The 19,221-nt window shown below is 47.3% G+C and overlaps 1 protein-coding gene and 1 long non-coding RNA gene across 4 annotated transcripts in view; one reads left to right on the top strand and one right to left on the bottom strand.

Annotated features, from left to right (window-relative positions):
• GBE1 (1,4-alpha-glucan branching enzyme 1) overlaps nt 1-19,221 on the bottom strand; it is a 1,374,432-nt gene that overhangs the window by 216,179 nt on the left and 1,139,032 nt on the right. The gene's annotated exons all lie outside the window — the stretch shown is intronic.
• On the top strand, nt 10,092-14,490 carry LOC138526090 (uncharacterized). Its single transcript, XR_011283482.1, has 4 exons — nt 10,092-10,238; nt 10,716-10,834; nt 10,939-11,044; nt 11,172-14,490. It is a non-coding gene; the product is annotated as an uncharacterized lncRNA (long non-coding RNA).

The raw sequence follows: 19,221 nt of genomic DNA on the forward strand, positions 1-19,221 counted from the left end.
TTCGCAAAGTTGATCGAGAATCTGAGTTCCGTGAGCAGGCAGACGGTCTTCGCTGTGTGGTCGACGGCGAGTTCTCTTGACTTTGCTCGGATGAGCCAATCGTCCAGGTAGGGGAAAACGTGGATCCCGTGCAGGCGCAGCTGCGCCGCTACCGGTACCAGGCACTTGGTAAAGACCCTTGGAGTAAACTTCAACCCGAAGGGCAGGGCCTTGAACTGGTAATGTCGCCCTTGGACCACAAAACGTAGGAACCTTCGTTGTCCTTTGTGTATGGAGATGTGAAAGTAAGCATCCTCGAAGTCCAGCGACGATAGGAAGTCGCCTTCCTCCAGCTGTCCCAGCACGTGCTGAAGGGTATCCATCCGGAACTTCTGGGCTTTGATGTATTTGTTGAGGCGCCGAAGGTCCAGGATGGGTCGCCAGCCACCGGTCTTCTTTCGGATGAGGAAGTACTGCGAGTATACTCCGGAGCCCCGGAGCCTCTTTGGGACGACTTCGATCACGCCCTTTTTCTGCATGGCTCGTACCTCCAGAAGCAGATCTGTAACATGGTTTTCTTTCCTGGCCACAGGAGGGAAAAGGGGGCACTTTCTTTGAAACTCCAGACTGTGCCCGTGGGCCCAGGCATCCATCACCCAACGGTCGGTGGAGATGGACTCCCACACGCCGACGAAGTTAGTCACCCAGCCTCCCACCGGGGTGCTCAGGTGTGGGCCCGACGTCACGGCTAGTTCAATCCTGTTTCGCCGAGGCCTCGTCACCCCTGGCTCCTTGGCGACGACGACGGTATCCACCGGTCTTGCTGTGGCCTCTGTAGGCTTCTTGCGATGAGGAACGGACAGCTTGGTGGTACAACGATGAACTGCCGCCAAATCCTTTGGAGGCGCCTTGAGATTCGCATCCGGAAGTCCGAAAGGACAGCCGTCGTTGATGAAGAGCGCCTAGGGCAAGGGTCGACTCTGTGTCCGCTTTGATGGCCTGTAGCAACTCGTCCACCGCTTTCCCAAATAGGTTGTTTCCGTCGAAGGGCATGTCCAGTACCCTGGTCTGCACGCCCTGACAGAAATCGCTGGCCTTGAGCCAACCGCACCGGCAAATGCTGTTGCCCATCTGGCGAAAGCCAGTGTCCGTGGCCACCATGATGGTGTGGTCCGACGCCACCTCGCCTTACTGCAGGATTTGAACGGCTTCCGCCCTCTTGTCTGGGAGGAAGTCCAGGAGGGGAGCAATCTTGAACCACAGCTCCCTATCGTATCTTACCACGATCGCGAGGGTGTTGGCCGCCTTGCTGGTGGTAGCCGCCGACGAGATGACCCGTTGCCCTAGGGCATCCAGCTTCTTTCCCTCACCATCCAGTGGGGAAGTGGAAGCTGATGCCGTCAACCCAGCCGATTTCTTCTTGGCCACCGCGGAAACTACTGAATCCGGGGACAGCTGTGCTCTGAGTCACATAGAAGCGGAGTCTGGGACCCGGTACTTCTTCTCGTACCGATCCCTCTTCGCAGGGGTCGTGGATGGGTTCTTCAGCAGGGACAGTCCTTCGTCCCAGATGTCATCCAGTAACAGGACTGAGAGGACAGTCTTCCTCTTGGCCTTCCGTCATTGGTAGAGGAAACCTTCCTTCTGCTCTTCGGGGCATAGCTGGAAAAGCTCCGATGACCTGTCGATCATGGCGTGAAAGGAGCCAATTTCGTCAAGGGAGGGGTGGGGAGGTCCGGGCAGGGGGTGATGGGAGATCTGCCCTGTCGCCATCCGTTCCCGTCTCATCCCTCGGTGGAGGGGATGGAGGTGAAGGCTGGAAAGGAGGGGGAGGCTGGATTCACCTCTGCTTGCTCGGTGGGCTCCCCAACGGTCCAGGCACCGCTGGATCATCCTTTGGGGGTAATGGCAACCTTGTCCTTATCTCCGTACACAGGGTCTGCAAAGCCATCAATGTTGTCCTGTGGTGTAGGCATCAGTTGCGACGGGAGCGACGGCTGGGGCATGGGTTTCCTCCACGGCCCGCTGCTCTTCGTCAGCTCCACCGTTGCTCTCCATGTCCACCTCGTCGGGATGCCTCCCGTAGGCCTCAAACTTCTTGTCCAGGATAGCTTTGACGCCAGCCAGCTCATCCTCGTAGGTGGTATCTGTGTCCGTTACGGCTACCGTGCCCCCCTCTTTCTCGTCCCAGGGTTTCACAAGGGTCTTCGATAGTCTGGAAAGATGATTCCCTCTGGGGTGGCAGGGAAACTCTACACCTGGGAAGTCAACTCCAATGGGGTAGCCACAACTCCTTCAATCAAGGCCTTTGCTGGTTGGATCAGGGCCTTCACGACCTTGGGCGCATCTGAGGCCTTCACCTTAGGGGGAGGGTCACCGCCTCACCCCCCCTCCCCCTTGGCTTTCTCTGTTGGGGTCAACCTGGGCTTCTCTCGAAGCTTACCCGTAGGTAGTCTCCGACTTAGTTTTCCCCGAGCCAGAGTGTTGGCTCGTGGATGGCGGCGTTGGTAACATCGCACCCTGCCTGGCAGCCGAGGAGCCCGACTCGCAGTGCTTTGCTTTTTGTTGGTCCCCTGTCACCGCAGAGCCCTCAAAGCTCTTAGAAGACCACTCTGACTTCTTCACACCTGCTGCTGGGCTCTTCCCCTCCAGCCAGTTGGTGAGCCGAGTAGGACGGTCCTTCATTGTCCGGGCGGACATGTTCTTACAGAACGCACAGTCCTCCTCCATGTGCGACTTGTTGGCGTGAAGGCAGTAGAGGCACTGGGAGTGCTCATCGTCCTTGAAGACATTCTGTAATCCACATCCTGGGCAGTTCCTGAACAGTTTGAATCTAGTAGGTGTCGAATCTCCTTTGTCCTGGGCCATGTCCGAATCGGGGTAGGCCTCAAAAGGTCTTCCGGAATCCTCCAAGAAGTGTAATTCGACAAAAATGCACCCTTGAGGGGCATAGAAAATTCCGAAACAGGACCCTGTTGATTGGAAGTAGAATTGGTGGAGCTTGAGGCTCGATCGAGCGAAAAAAAATAAGAGTAAACTCTTTGAAAAAACGCAATACGCAGTAAAAGCTCGAGAGCTACAACACGAGGACTCCCAACACTTGAACGTGTGATAAAAATCTCAAGATGGCTGCCAGAGGAGGGGCTTAGGTAGAGGGCAGTCATTGGCTGGGGGCAGTATGACCCAGAGAACAGGGATTGGTTTTTAGTAGAAAGACAGTCCAGAAACGAAACTGAAACTTATTTTTTTCTTTACCGAGGATTCCCAGCCTGACGGGGAATATTCATGAGCATGTGAATCCATGCCAGACCCCATGCTGGAGAACGGCTTGATACTGAGACAAGTAGACACCATGAGAAGGATAAAGAGCTGCCTGGCACTGGAATGAAGAAACCCAATGAAGTCAGGCTGAGCATGGCACTCCCACAAAGAAAAGACTATGGCTGGAGCCTGGGGAAGCCTCAGTTTAGGTAAATAAAATTCAGGAGCTAAACAATGACGATAGACCTGGGAGAACTCTGTAGAGCCAAGAAACCCGAAGGAACAAATGTGAAAGACTGACATCCCACTGGAGACAGAATGTCAATCAATGAATGCAGAGTGAATCAAATGTGTAATTGTAGGGCAATATGGCCAAGTACATCATACTTTTAGAAAAAAAGGTCAATGTGCTAAACAAAAGCACAGGGGTTGATAATCCAAACAGGCTACTATCCATCAAAGATGTTGACGATCCAATTGTTCTGTGTTGTCTAGAACATCAAAGGAGAAATGGGAATATTTACAAATAATATAGAATTAAAGATGATATATTCATGTTCGCCATACACTCTGAAGGATACCAACACCTTTCAAAATTAACTCAAGGAAGATCTGGGCACCCTTCTTCACACAGGGATGAAACTCCAAAGCTACGGCAAAATCCCCATATGTGTGCTATAATTCGAGTGGGTAAATCTCAAGTTTCAAGACAGGACCACACATTGTAGGTTATATGTGGCATGCTGCAAGAGATGGGTAATCACTAGTCGGTTGGGAAGAACAAGCTGCCCTGTAACTAAAACTCTACCCAGGGGATGCACCATTTTCAGTGCCTTGGCCAACTTCTCAAGTACAACAGAGGATTAACAGAAGGATTACCAAGCGATATTTAATCATGGAGTAGGTACTTTTAGAGGTTTTAAGCACATTATTATTTTGAAACATGGAGTTTAACCAGTCTTGCATAAGGTGAGACCAATATCCATCTTTACTAGAGATCAACTCAGGAAGGATTCAGAGAGACATTGACATGCTGGAATCCTATAGCCCACATAGACGTCTGAATGGTTGGCTCCCATAGTAATTGTATGCAAACTTATCTCCACCAGAAGGTGTGTAGACAGAGATTTTAATGCAAGTATTTGGGAGCTGCGTTGTCTGAATGGAAGAACTTGGTATTGATAATTATGTTGGCTGAGAGAGAACTTCAGAAAACTCTTGCGCGCACAATTTATTGGAAGATGGAGATACGTGTCCTTCAGATCTGTCTGAAAAAGAGTGGCCAAACCTAGTTGAATGAGAGGTGGGGGGAAGAAAGAATGGGTGGGATGGGTAACCAGTACCTGCTGGAGACTACCAATAGGGCCCATAGAGGAAGCTTGACATTCTGCCTCCTACTGGTGAGGAGTAGATTCAGACAGATATCTCCTTGTTTCTTGGCCTCTGAAGATGCTGTGATGAAGGGGGAAAATAATCTATTTGCAGTTGTGATGAATCCTGCAGAGTCCTCCAAAAGACCCTACCTAAATTCTCCTTCCAGGTGGCCAAGGAAAGGCAGATGCTTCCCGACCTTGGAGGGTGGCATTAGCTGGGAGGATCACCTGGGAGGAGAAGGGCCTCAGGGGAGCGGGAGGACTCAGTTGGGTGAGACGCTGTATGAGTCTTCCTCGAAGGAAGAAATATCAGCAATTCCAAAACATGTAATAGCTTGTTGTCCGAAAGAACCTTTAACTTCCCAAGTTGAGTATCTTAATGCAGGTAATAACCACTTATGCATTGGAAGAAATGAAATCCCTTTTAAAACCATGGAGATTCATAGAGCTGGGAGCTCCCCTAACTGCCAAAGGAGTAGTAAAGATAAGTCTGCAAATAATAACAATGTAATCCCTGAAAATCTTTATTTCTCGGTAAAGCCACATCTTTCAGTTAATCCTTATGATGTTCCAGTTAATCCTTATGATGTTCCTGTAGGGTATATAATTAAGAAAAGAAATGAGCACGAGATTAAAATTCCCATTAGAAAAGCAGATCTTTACATTATGGACTCAAAAGTCCCATAATGCCCAAAGTACTGAGACGAAGAAGAGGAACAAAACTGCAAAGTGCAGCTTGTTAATGGAAATGACCTACATCTGAGGGATACTGGAATGTTTAAAAGCCAGCCCCCCCCCTAAGGTGCAAGCCATTAGAAAGAAGGACCAGAGTTGTAGTCTTGGGTGCAGGAGTTGTGAACTCTCCACGTTGCAGCAGAAGCAGAATCTGGAGGAGGAAGAGGAGCTAGGACCACTGTCGAGAGGCGAGCAGATGGCATCATGAGAGGGTCTCTACCTCCAGAAACCTTAATTGCAGAGGTCGCACAGCGGGAAGCGTTGGGGATGGAAGATTTCCTCCTGGAGATCTGAACTGCAGAGGCTACGCAGCGGAAAGCGAACATTTGGAAAGCTTTCCCCACAGCAAGGTTGTCTTTGGTGGCAGGCGAGCACCGGAGAGCCTCTGGAGAAGAGGATGCTCCGTGTGAGTGGCACGGGCCGCAGAAGACAAAGCAGCTGTTTGCTGGACCGCGAGAAGCAGCTGAGGCAGAGGACATAGAAGCAGCGAGAGGAACAGACGCACACACCAGACCCGGTGAGTTCACTAAGATATTGTGACACTGAAGCGCTCTGGAACCTCCCGCCTGCTAAGACCAGGTACTTTAAAGCAGGAAAAACACAGGGGGGAATACAAGACTAAAAGAAATTTTGAATACCAAACTAACAGAAAGCAAAAAGATCAATATTTTGCAAAACAAACTGACTTTGAAAGGAGCAAATGGAATGAGAAGAGCTTGACTATCTGACTAAAGGAGTGCGATTATATGCATGCGGGTACATTACAAAGCCAGCAACACCATGGAGCAATAATTCAAGAGCCCAATGCAAACTACCATTGCCAAAGTCAAAAGAGCTACAACAAGGACCTTTAAAAATAACCATCATTGCCAAAGTCAACAAATGGCAAATGAGAATCCAAATGTTTGTAAAAGGTATTTCCCAATGTTTGAAGAAGTGCATAAAAGGAGCTGGTTTAAATCCATGTTGCCAAAGCTAAAGAAGAGTCATAGTGGGACAGAATTATTGTCAGTATTTTGTTAATGAAAAAGTGGGGGGAAAAACAGAGTGGCAAGAAGGCTGCCCTTCTGGTGAAATATATTCAGCAGGAGTGGAACATAACTTGCAGAGGTTGTGGAAATCACAAGCGTATAATAAATAGCAATGTCTCTTGCTTCACAACACCACGGTTAAGAATTTCTTCAGGGAACGCAAGATTCACATTGGTGCTAAGTTGTTGTAAGCTGATTTTTACTACAGAAGTACTTGTAGTTCATAGTTTTTTCTGGCCTGGCTAAAAAGTGCACCAGAACAGAGAACTTTGAATTAGTAGGCCTGGCATGGGAGTAGACCAGGTTGAAGTTGATGAAATACTATCAAGTGGTGTTGACAAGTCGTAAAGAAGAAGTAGAACAAGTGATATGTTTTGGTGAAATATTACAGAATCATCCTGACAAACTTTCATTGCTGATGTAAGCGGTGTATAAACTGCTGCAGAAGTGTTTAACATTTTCAAAACAAATACAATGTTGCCGAATAATCCAAAGAATTCTGTTAATCCTGATGAACTAAGGAAATGTTCTTGGTTTATGTGAAGGTGGTTTGATTTCTTAATATCACAAGTGGAAGAGAAAAAAACCTTATTGAACATTTTTTTTTAAATCTGTTTAATAATTTTCAACAGGTAAAAATAAACAGTAAGAGTAAACAACCCCATCTCTTCCCCCCTCCCCTCTATTCCCACCTCACCAACCCCCGCCCACCCCACAGGTTTGGGAGTGTTCATGGCTTGGCATCTCAACTAAAATAGTTGAACAGCTTTAGTCGTTGAGGGCACCATTGGGCTCTGTAGTCTTTCATTAGAAATACCAACACCTCCCTTCAGTCTCTAGAAAAGTGTGGTAGGTTATTGCTCATTGCGTATGTGGCCAATTCCAGGGCCACAAAGTCCCATTCCTTGCAGATGCAATAACCAGTTTAATGAAGTATGCCTTCGATGAGGGCTGGATTGACAAAGATGAACAGTCTTTCTTAATCAATCAGAATCCCACTACCCCGGCATTCTATATTTTGCCGAAGGTGCAGAAGAATCTGTCCAAACTCCTGGACGACCCATCGTAGCAGCTATAAATTCTATTCTGGAACCACTATCGATGTATGCCGATTGGTTCCTGCGGCCTTTTGTTGACAAGATGCAGTCATACATTAAGGACACCACTAGCATGATAAAAACCATTGCAGATATCCAGATTACATTTGAGGATTATACTAGTCACTTTAGACGTTGTAGCTCTCTACACGAGTATACCTCAACAGGATTGCCTCACTGTAATATCTAAATACCTTGACTTTCGTACTACCACCTTAACGAAAGTGCCCACGGCATTCATATTAGAATGTATACGCTTGGCTTTAAGAGAAAATTTCTTTCTATACGAAACAACATTCTATAACCAGTTACAAGGGACATGTATGGGTGCTACATTTACGCCTGACCTTGCAAACCTGTATATGGACAATTTCGAAACCAAGTACATTTACAACTGTACCAACCCCTTTAAGTCAAACATCAAAGCATGGTACAGATATATTGACAATGTGTTTATGATCTGGCGTGGTTCTATCTCACTACTGATGGACTTCCATTCTTGGCTCAACTTTCGAAATCCATGTATCCAATTCACTATCGAACAGAATAACATCAACGTTTCTTTTCTGGACTTGGAGATCATCAAGACTAATCATGATAAGCTTGAAACAATACTTTATAAGAAACCTACAGATAGAAATACACTGCTTAACTATACAAGCTTTCACCCAAAAAGCCTGAAGGAAGGCCTTCCATTCAGCCAATTTTTGCGTATCCGCCGGAATTGTTCTCAGATAGCGGAATACAAAATACATGGCCAGGTTCTGAAAACAAGATTAAAGGATCGAGGCTATCCAAAACCAACCATCCAAAGAGCCTACAAAAGAGCGCAGCATATGAAGAGGGAAAGCTGTTTAAAACCGACACAAAAAACTACATTGAACAAGATCACATGTGTGAGTACCTTCAGCCCAATTAGTGCCCCCCTCCGAAATATCATTCTGAAACACTGGGATATGTTAAAAACAGAGGATTTCAACCCAGCAAAAAAAAACCCGGTTTGACTTTAAAAGGCAACAAAAATCTAAGAGACAGCCTGGTACATACCTGTCCATGTCCAGTTACACCTAAAGCAACCCATAACACACTATGGGGGCTTCCTCCAGTGACAGGACACTATAAATGCAGTAAATGCTCAGTGTGCCCACAAACCAAAAACATGAAAAACATCACTCTGGGCACCCGAGTAGTCCCCCTGCGAGAATTCACAAATTGTGCTACAACTTGGACGGTTTACGTAATTCTCTGCCCCTGTAATTTAGCATATATTGGCGAAACCAAAAGGCAGGTGAGACAACGAATTTGTGAGCACAAATTGTGTATAAAAAATCATATAGACAATAAGCCTATGATAGCTCACTATATGAAAAAACAGCACAAACCCACAGAGATGCTCTGGTGTGTCTTACAAGTTGTCCAACAAGCCCCCAGAGTAGGCAACCGTGATCTATCTTTAACCAGGTGCGAGCAACGCTGGATTTATGAAACCAACTCAGTAAAAGGAGGTCTAAATGTGGTTGTGGAATGGAATAAATTCCTGTGATTTGTTATAGAGCCTGTACTTTAGATATTAGCAGAATCTTAGCAAGTGAGTCTGAATGAACTCTCGACAATATAACAACTTATGAAAGGCTTGCATCCATTATCTGTGATTAATTGTGCTCTATATAGGTATTTGGGTACATTACCCTACATCACCACAAGTCTTACCAACCACACCAAGATGGATGATGTATGACACTAAGTGCAATGCATTCACCCTAAGAACAAAACATCACGCCACCGTCCCTGTGTACTCCAATGCTTCCAGCTTATAACATGTTATTAAGAACCCTCCTTTTGAAAAGGGTGTGTACAGAGACTTCTCTAAAAATATTTCCGCTTGTGGCTGAGTAAACCAGGAACCCTTTTTTAATTTTTTTTAACTCTTATGTCTTGTAGTCCTAACCAGTATAAACTTATACCACCTGATGGTATAGAAACTACAAAAACAGAAACCTTGTATATAGAAAATTGCAAACATTGTAAATCTGTGTTTGAATTAATGCTGGAACACATATCACCAGAATACAACTTGGTTTGCAATGTATTATGAGAATTTGTCTGTATGCAATTGTCTGTTCTCATAAATGTTAGCACTAATTGGGAATGCATTATTCTGTCTCTGTGAACATGTGTACTCATGAAGGTCTGTCTTCTGTAAACTATTACACACTAGCTGAGACTTGTTCCAAAAGCTTTACTCTGCAACACCTATATATAAAAAAAACACCTGTTAGAGTCTTATTGTAAGCTCCCAGCACCCCCTAAACGTGTTTAGAGCATCTAGGCAAAATGGAAACTCGTAAAGCATGCCCTTTTTTTGATCGCCTTTTCCACATGCAGATATGTAGTTTTTGTCTATTTTAGGAAACTACAAATCCCAGCCAAATTGTAGTCTTTTTTGCGCTCCATACGTGCCGAGTTAGCCCATGGGATGTAAACCCTCCCCTACGAGTGAAGGGCTCATATCCGTTTTAATGGGACAACAAGCTGTTCCTTGCAAACATATATTTTTTCTAAATAAGGTCGTAATGCGGCGTCATAATGCATCCATGTGTGAACGCACTGTTTTTCTCACGACCACGTGACATCCAATCACGTGATCGTGACGCCTCTTCAGATACAAGACTTAGAAGGAAATGAATGAACATTTGCCTTCCGAGACGGTTGAATCCCAGTCTTGCGTGTGAAAGCCAGGAGCAAAAGAGTTTTCCTTGCAGGTGAGTCACCGCGTGATACGATGGTGTAAAGTGGCACTGCAATCACCCTCTCTCCTGCATGACACCCTGTGGCAACATGGGGTGTGGGTGTCCCCTTTGCTAACCAGTACGGCATTTTAATTTGTAAGGCTTGTGTGTCTCACAATCACGCAATAGTGTAAAAGCCTCGGCTAAATGCATGCTGTAGATGCACTCAAGTATATTTTCCAATCATTAGGAGTAGTGCATCTTTCTGTATTTGTGCGTGCTATAATTGTGGGATTAAATCTTTGCACAACAAACTTGAATACCTGGGCGCCATGCTAAAACTAATAGCAAAGGCTCAGTCACCTTCAATTCACTGATGGGTTAACCTCACAAGGAAAAAAAATAAAAACTGCCCTTCTATATTATCAGCAAATCTGAATATAATAACTCCTTAACTTTATTGTATTTTACACGCATTGAGTAATGACAGCTTTGCGTGTCTTTTTTCAGCTGATGTTTCTTCAAACCAACAGATGAAATTGTTATCACTCTGAACACAGCAGCATCTTGAATAATATCGTGTGGAGTGCCTTCCCCCGCAATTTCGTCACAATACCAAAATATCTAAGGTACTTGTTCCCTAATTTGTGACAAACACCTTTTAGCATTCTAACTATGAAATACCACTAAGTAAATATGAGCGCCCTATTGATTGCTACATGTATACTTACAGATACGGTGCATGAATACACACTGTATGCTCGGCATCCGTCAAGGAGCCAGATGAAAATACCGATAAAGTCACCTAACACGTCTCGAAGAAATAGAGAATCACTCAGGTTAGTCCAGGAAGTGATGGTTTGATTACTGTCTGTTACCACCGTTTTTTTAGTTATTTTAGTATGTTTAGTATGTTTGTTCATAAACAGCTCCTAGTAAATTACATTTATGTATTTTGATTTTTAGATAACCAACCAATGGGAAAGTATTAATTACCGAAAACATTACTTTAGGTCCTGAAGACGGCCACTACCATCATCAGAACCAACGGCACAGAGAGAGAGTACCGTATGAGTCAGAAAGGCCGAAACATATGTCGACTTGTTAATAGGATCCTATCTCTCATCCCAACAATCTATGATAGGGTATTTGGTGTGTACAAAGCAACCCCCGTTACCCTACATCAACGTGATAAAATTAGAACATGGTTAGCAAATGAAATACAGAACTATATGAATGACTACCCGCTCTGGCTAAACCCATGAGGTACACATTACAGTTGGGAGGATTAAACATGTCTGATCCTTAGTCTTGATTATATGTGTTCATGTTTACAGTAATATATACTGGTTTTCCCGTTTTCCTTTCTCTGTGTACTTTGGCATCATGAAAGGTCTGGTGTGTAAACACCAGTTAGAATGTAAGTGAATAGCACAGTTTGGTTTTACAGATATAGGTTCTAGTGAGCCTTTTTACTCTGGGCACAAGACGCTCGAACAATAAAATGAATTTTTCTATAAATATTACGTGTGGTATCAGTAATCTTAAAATTGTATGAGATTATCTTGGATTTAACCTTGTGCCTCTCAGGGACTCAAGGTAGAGGTAGTCGACCTATTATCCTTTGCTTTCTGCCCCTTCACCTCCCTCTAAACATCCCGCAGTCCCAGCTCTTCAAACCTACCCTGTATTGAGGCTGAGGCCCCAGCCCTCACCCCTCCATACGAACTGCCCCCCGAACTTCAGGTCAGCTCCCGGGACCAGGCCAGGTTAAAGTCACCCATTAGAATTATGTGCCCTTTCACAAACCCCTCTAGTGTGTTCAGTAGTTCCCTCAAGAAAGCTTCCTGCCCTGAATTAGCAGCATAAAATGAGGCCAGCAAACATGCGATCCCTGTGTATTCACCCACTACTTTTACAATCTGCCCCCTTTTGCCACCTTGGAGTCTTTTATCCCAAGATCCATCCTCTCCTGCGAATGGCCAATGCCACCCCACTGTTCTTAGTTGGGCTGGAGGCGTTAAAGATTCGAGAGTAGCCATGTAATGTGAGTCTTGCATTGTCTTTTCTCAAGACGTTGGTCTTCTTTATCACAAGTACATCCGGGACTAATTTCCTAGTGAACTGCTCTAATTTTTCCTATTGAGTGGGGAGTTAAGCCCCAATTCATTATATGTAAACCATTTGAATTGCGCTCCCTCCACTCCTCTCCCATCCATGCGTCCCCCCTCGATCCCCCTGCTGGCCAATCTTCTGCCCCCTCACATTGTTGTTCTAGCTTCCCTCTGCCCCCCACCTCCGGCCATGGTCCCCAACCTCGGTGCCTATCCTCCCATCCCCTTTGCTTCTACCCTCCTCCCCTTAACATCCTGTACCCCAACTCTGGGATGTCCCCCCCCCAACCTATTCTCCCCTCATTCCCTCGCTACCCCCACCCCCCCCTTAGGCTTCTTCGCCATATCTGAAACCAAGATGGAGTGTTCTCCGGCACTCCCACAGCCCTTTATCTTGCAATCATAGTCCACCACCCCTTGAGCCAAACTGCATGTGTGCGCCTCTGCCTCTGTTAGCCCTCTGCCGATTTACCCCACGCCCCCACCCCGGCTGGCCCTTGGGTACAGGTCCTACAAAGTGGGTCTTCTCCTGCTGTTGACCATTCTCATGGTCTGGGCCTCTTGCGATTCTCCTGCTGAGAGAGTGGGGGGGTTTTATGGGGGAACGGCGGTGGTCGCCCTGATGGCTTTGGGTAACATCTAGTTGCAGGAGGTCGACGTGATGCATTTTTGAACCCCCTCCCATCCAAATAAAATCTGCCTTCTGTTGAGCAGGGTGCTGCCTGCCAGGTCCTGGTATAGGGAAATTGCAGTTCCTTGATATAGCACCAGTTTCTTTTGCCCTTGCCACCCTCAGGACTGCTTCTTTATGAGCATAGCGCAAGAAGGCCGCCAATACATCACTCGGCCTTCCGTGGGTGCCCCTTGCCATTCTACCTGCTCTTCCTTCTATGCCCTGAGTCGGGCCACCGGTCACTCCTCGCCGGGCCACCTGCTCCGATGTGTGCTGCTGGGGCCCGATTTATCCTATACGGCCTGAGCCCTCCTGGCAGGAAGCATCCCATTCTCCTGAGGTGTGGGTGCCGGGCAGGTAGCCTCCTCCTCTGTTCTCTGGTGTTGTGGGACCCTCCGGGCCCACCGAGCCGATGTCCCGAAGGCTTGTTCTCCTGGTAGGCACTTTGTTATGCGCAGCTATGCACCACCGCAGCCCGGGCAATGTCTGGCATCCTGCTGGTACTCTGGTAACCTCCAGTCCTACGGGGCCAATGCCCACGGGGTCGGCAGCACCGCTGGATGCTTAGCTGTGCACTGCCAGGCCCCACCACCCCCGGGGATGAAGTTGGGCGCCCCCACTGGGACTTCGCCACTGTCTGCTCCTTTGATCCACCGGCAAATGGTGTGACAGCCCCACTGTGACCTGGTTGGCTGCAGGGTTTGCTGCACCACGACTGCTTCTAGCATCAGCCCACCTCTCCTGGTGCTCTGCCTGACAGCTGCAGGCCTTCCTCCTTCCGTGGCTCACTCCACAGGGCAAGCAAGAAATCTATCTCCCCTTTGCATGGGGTTCTGTGCCCTGTCCACCGATTTCTCGTTACTTGATTCGGACGTCTTGAAATCGGGCCCCGCTCTTGCCTGCTTCTCTGTCCTCTCTAGACTTTGGCTGGCTTTCTGCCCAATCTTTCCCTGCCCAACTGATCGGGTGATACCAAAGCTTCACAAAGTTTTGTCGCTCCTTGCTTGGGCTTCTCACAGCTCTGGGGTGGTGGCAGAGCCAAAGCCAAGCACTGGGCTTCAGGAGCAGCTGTAGACACATCTACCTGGTGTCGATGGCTATCTTGGAATCCCTTGTTGAACAATTCTGAAGTGTTTGAACTTTTGTTGCCAAGTTGGAATCAAAAAGAACTGTGTTGGAACTTTGTTACAAGACAGGATTTCCTTATTCTTTTGGAACTGTTGAACCAAATCCTGCTTGAATCTGGGAAGGGGAATTCACCCAGATTATAAGTAGAGAGTTATCATACTGTGAACTTAACTGGTATATTTGTTGCTTTTGAAATGCCATATATTGCCTTGTTGAGTTGATGTATGTATGAGTGTGAGGGACAGAGACCGTTTGTTAGAGTGTTCCCTTTCACTAGCTTTAGGCAGGGAAATCCCAGGGTAGGGATAGTGATGATTTTATCCAACCTTTTGAGTTAATAAAATTGCATCTTTTGAAAAACCTTCACAAAGTTGTCTGCCTCACATTTCTGACCGCTCACACAGTTCTCTGCTGCATTCTCTTCTGAGAACTGGGTGATTTATCCGGCTGTCTGCCCTTTGTGGTAGCCACAAAATCCACCAACACCTTTACCTTTGATATCAAGCTGGCCCTGCCTTGAAGCCTGAAAAGATTTCCGAGGCCCTTTAGTGAGAACTATAAATGACTTTGCTGACAGGGTGGATGCGTTTTTCTTATTTAGCTCATCATCCGTGGATGATCGGAATAAGTCACGACCATCAAAGGGTAGTTTCATGATTTTGTCTTGTACACCTTTATGAAAGTGCATAACCCTTGCCCACGATGTTCTCCTCAAATCTACTCCAATTTTGATTGCTATCGTGGCCATATGAATGTGGTGAACCACAGATTATTGCAAATCTTGAGCAATTACTTTGACCTCAGCCAAACCCGACTTGAAAGCTGGAATTCTCTCCTGAGGCAGGTATTGCTGAAATTCGGTGCTCTTTGACCATAACTGATGGTTAGGTGCTGACAGGAGTGCTTCAGAGATTGCCCGTCTTAAATGAAGGGATGCATTACCGTAAACCTTCTTGCCGTAAGATTCCAGTAATTTATCTTCTCTAGAAAGGATTAGAACACTGCGTGCTGGATTACGTTGTTTGAGGAGCTTGTAAAAATAGTAGCCGATGTCACCACCAAAATCTGTGGTTGTGGAACTGCAGACAGGCTTGGAGTTTGAGTACAGTTCCCTATATTTAGCCCCAATTTATTTGCTGACTCTGGGCACAGAACACAGATTTTTCCAAAGGTTCTTGGCCTCGGCCAGTACCTAATTCTGCAAAGTAATTCCAGTTTTGTCCGTATTATCAATTGACAGAACTCCCGATGAAACACCATCTGATTTTTCTGGAAGAGGAAAGCCTATGAATTTCTGAACCCCATTCATCCTGTTATGAAGTGCTCTAGAGGACAATGAGATCTCTTCCTCGCACTCATTATTGTCCGTCTTCTTTGGTGTGTGCCAGCAGAGCCTTAGCTGAATTCATAGCTTGCGGAAATGTCTCCAGAGTATTGTCAGGCTCAGGAAGAGTCATTTTGTCCCATTCTGAAACGGCAGTAAGCAGATTCCAGGATGAGCCTGATCCTGCAGTAGGTACCGGAGCAGAGGGCTGCAAAGGGGAGTTGGAATAGCCTGGGGAATTACTTCCCTTATCAAATCCTTAAAATAACCCTTCATAGGGAATGAGTGCATGATTCTTTGGAACTTTTAAAAGACTATATACTCAGGAGAGGCTGAAGGAGTGAAGGCTGTGGGTGTCGAAGTGGGTGTTGAGGGCGATTCCGGGTACCAAGTTGATTGTCTGACCGGAGGAGGTACCCAAAATCTGGGGGAAGAGGATGGCACTGGGTACGCAGTCTACCAAGTTGTCAATGGTGACCAATGGACACATACAAAAGCATCCTTATTCGCTGTGGGGTGAGCAGAATTTGGTGAGGTAGAGATGTCACAAGTGTATAGACTCTGGCGAAGACACTTCTGATATTTCTTCCACTGCCTGGGACACCAAGGCTGAATGAGGTTTACATTTCCTGTGCTCCTTAGTCCCCCATTTTGAAGGAGGATTTATGTTGCTCCTGTAACTGAATCACACCTCAAGAAGGTTGTCAATGTGCCCTGGTTAAAATATGCTGTTTGATACAGGCTATAGACGCAGGGAGCTGTGCTCAATGCAGAGCTCTTTCTTTTGAGACACTTGCAGCTCCTTGGCACACCCTGGTAAAACAGCCATCAGAGAAACCTCGGAAAGTTACAAGACCCTCAGGCACTTTGGGCCTAGTAGACTTATGATGCTGCTGTATCACCTTGGGTCTGGAAGACCGGGTAATAGACCCCAAGGGGCCCCCCTGTGTCACCACCAGTAGAAGTCTGGATGGCATTGGTGACCACTCCGGTCACAGTCCACAAAAGGAACACAGTGTTTGAACTGGAGGTAGCCAGGACGGCCTCAGAGCAGAAACCAGTAACTAACCGCAGCAGGACTGGTGTCCCTCCCGCTTGCACAGGGTGCCTGACTTGCCTGCTTCGATGATTGTGAAGAAGAACAAGTTACTCTTACATGGTAACGTTCTTTCGATGGGATGGTCCGACGACATATTACATATCTATGACAGTAATCACTGCAGCTGTGCTGCTTCGGAAAATCTTTCTGCATCCTGCGTCGATACGCCATCCTCGAAGACCTCCTCCGACGGCCGACGTCACTAGATGTTATAAGTAGGACGCACGACACCCGTAGCCTCAGTTGTAGTTTTTTCCCCCAGGACGTGTGGCACCAATCTTCTGCCAGTATGACCACAGAAAGCCTTGCGGAAATGTAAGCTGCAATCGCAAAAGAAATTCTGTAGCGGGGTAGGCAGGGAGGGAGCGATATGGAATAAGACGTCGGACCATCCCATCGAAAGAACGTTACCAGGTAAGAGAGTAACTTGTTCGAGGGGATTGAGTCCTCCGACGTATTCCATATCTGTGACAGACTCCCAAAGCAGTACCAACGTAAGGAGGTGGGAAAAGAATTTAGAATATACAAATTTAGAATGCCCAATCAAATTGCAGAGTAAAGGACCGCCTTGCCAAAGGCCAGATCCTGCTCATGGATGAAATCTAGGGAGTAGTGACGTACAAAAGTATGGACCGAAGCCCAAGTTGTTGCTTCACAGATGTTACGAATAGGAACCCCTCTGTAGGGCAGTAGAGGCAGCCATACCCCCAGTAGAATGGGCCCGCAAGCCTACCGGAGGGTCCTTACCCGCCAAGCGGTAACATTCAGAAATTGCCAAGATAATCCATCTAGACAAAGTCTGCTTAGTGACAGCTTGTCCCAAACGCCTTCCAGCGTAACCAATAAAGAGCTGATCGTCCACTCTGACCCGGGACATGCATGAAATGTAGAAACTTAAAGTAACCTATGGAACCTCGCCTCGTCCTTGCCAGGATGTGGAGGATAAAATGCCGGAAGAAAGACCTTCTGGCCCAAATGAAATTCCGACACCACCTTCGGAAGAAAAGAAGGACAAACTCTAAGGACAACCCTGTCCTTATGAAACACAGTGAAGGGTGGCTTAACTGAAAGTGCCTGTAACTCACTCTGCGAGCTGAAGTGACCGCAACTAAAAATAAAGTTTTAAGAGTTAGCAGTCTCAAAGGGCAGGAATGCAAAGGCTCAAACGGAGCACGCTTTAGAAACTTGAGAACAAGGTTCAAATCCCAAACAGGCACCTGGAAAGGTGACGGAGGGAACACATTAGTGAGCCCTTTCAGAAACTGAGAAATTAAAGGAATTTTAAAATAAGAACACTCCTCAGACGAGTGCTTAAATATGGACAGCGCCGCCAGGTAACCTTTAACGGTACCCACTTGCAGGCCCTTGTGGGCCAAAGAAAGCAAAAAAGACAGAACCACAGGAATGTCACATGAAAAAGGATCCACATTCTTAACCCTGCACCAATCGCAGAACTTTCTACAACGGCAACGGGACTTTGTTGCAGGCCGTCTGGCCGAAAGCAACACCTCCACCACATCTTCAGGGAGGTCCCAATCCGTATACCTCACCCTTTCAGAAGCCAAGCGTGAAGCTTGAGGGATCTGACCTCTGGATGGAGAGCCTGACCCCCCTCCCGTGAGAGCAGATCGTCTCGTTAGGGAAGACGACGTGGAGGGCAGATGGACAAGTCGAGAAGGTCCGGGTACCACGTCCTCCGGGCCCATGCCGGAGCAATGAGGATCATCCGGGAACCGAACCTGAGTAACCTCTGCAGCACTTGCGGGATGACGGGGACTGGAGGAACGCGTACAGCAGTGTGAAGGACCACTCCACCACGAACGCAACTCCTAAGGCTCCTCTTGGAGGAAATTCCCGCAAGCAGAACCTTTCGCACTTCCGGTTGACACTGGAGGCGAAGAGATCCACTTGAGGGGTCCCCCAAAGGGTGAAGATCTCCAGGAAAATCTCCTGAGCCAGCTCCCACTCGTGAGAGATTGCGCTCTGCCTGCTCAAAGCGTCCGCCGTCTCGTTTTCGTCTCCGGCCTGATGGACTGCTGAGATCGAAACTTCCTGCTGGATGGCAGAGAACCAGAGCTACATCGCCTCCCTGCACAGAGGAAGTGACCCTGCCCCTCCCTTTTTGTTGAGGTAGTGCATGTCCACTGTGTTGTCCGTCAGAACCAGGACAGTCTTTCCTCGCACAGTCGGCAGAAAAGCCTTCAGGGCAAGCCTGAAGGCCCTCAGTTCCAACAGATTGATATGGATTCTGCACTCTGACAGAGACCAACACCCGATGACTGTCAACTCGTTGGCATGAGCGCCCCATCCCGTGAGGGATGCGTCCGTCACGATCGTCACCTCTGGCCAGGGAAGCCAAAACGGAGCCCCCTTCATCAGATTGCCTTCGACAGCCCACCACAGAAGGTCCTGGGCGACTGAGGGCGGCACCTGAACGGGGTCCGATATCCTGCCGGAGCATTGGGACCACTGCATCTTGAGTGCCCACTGCAAAGATCTCATTCGCAGTCGAGCCTCTGGCACCAGAAGAATGCAGGATGCCATGAGGCCGAGCAACATCAAGAACTCAAACTCTGGGAGACTCTGTGCATGTTGAAACTTGTGCACCATCTGCTGAATGTGATGAGCTCTCACCTGGGGAGGAAAACACTGCCCCAGGGATGTGTCGAGCACTGCTC

The sequence above is a fragment of the Ambystoma mexicanum genome, chromosome 7p (assembly GCF_040938575.1).
Source record: "Ambystoma mexicanum isolate Mex_15411 chromosome 7p, UKY_AmexF1_1, whole genome shotgun sequence".
Classification (NCBI taxonomy): Eukaryota; Metazoa; Chordata; class Amphibia; order Caudata; family Ambystomatidae; genus Ambystoma; species Ambystoma mexicanum.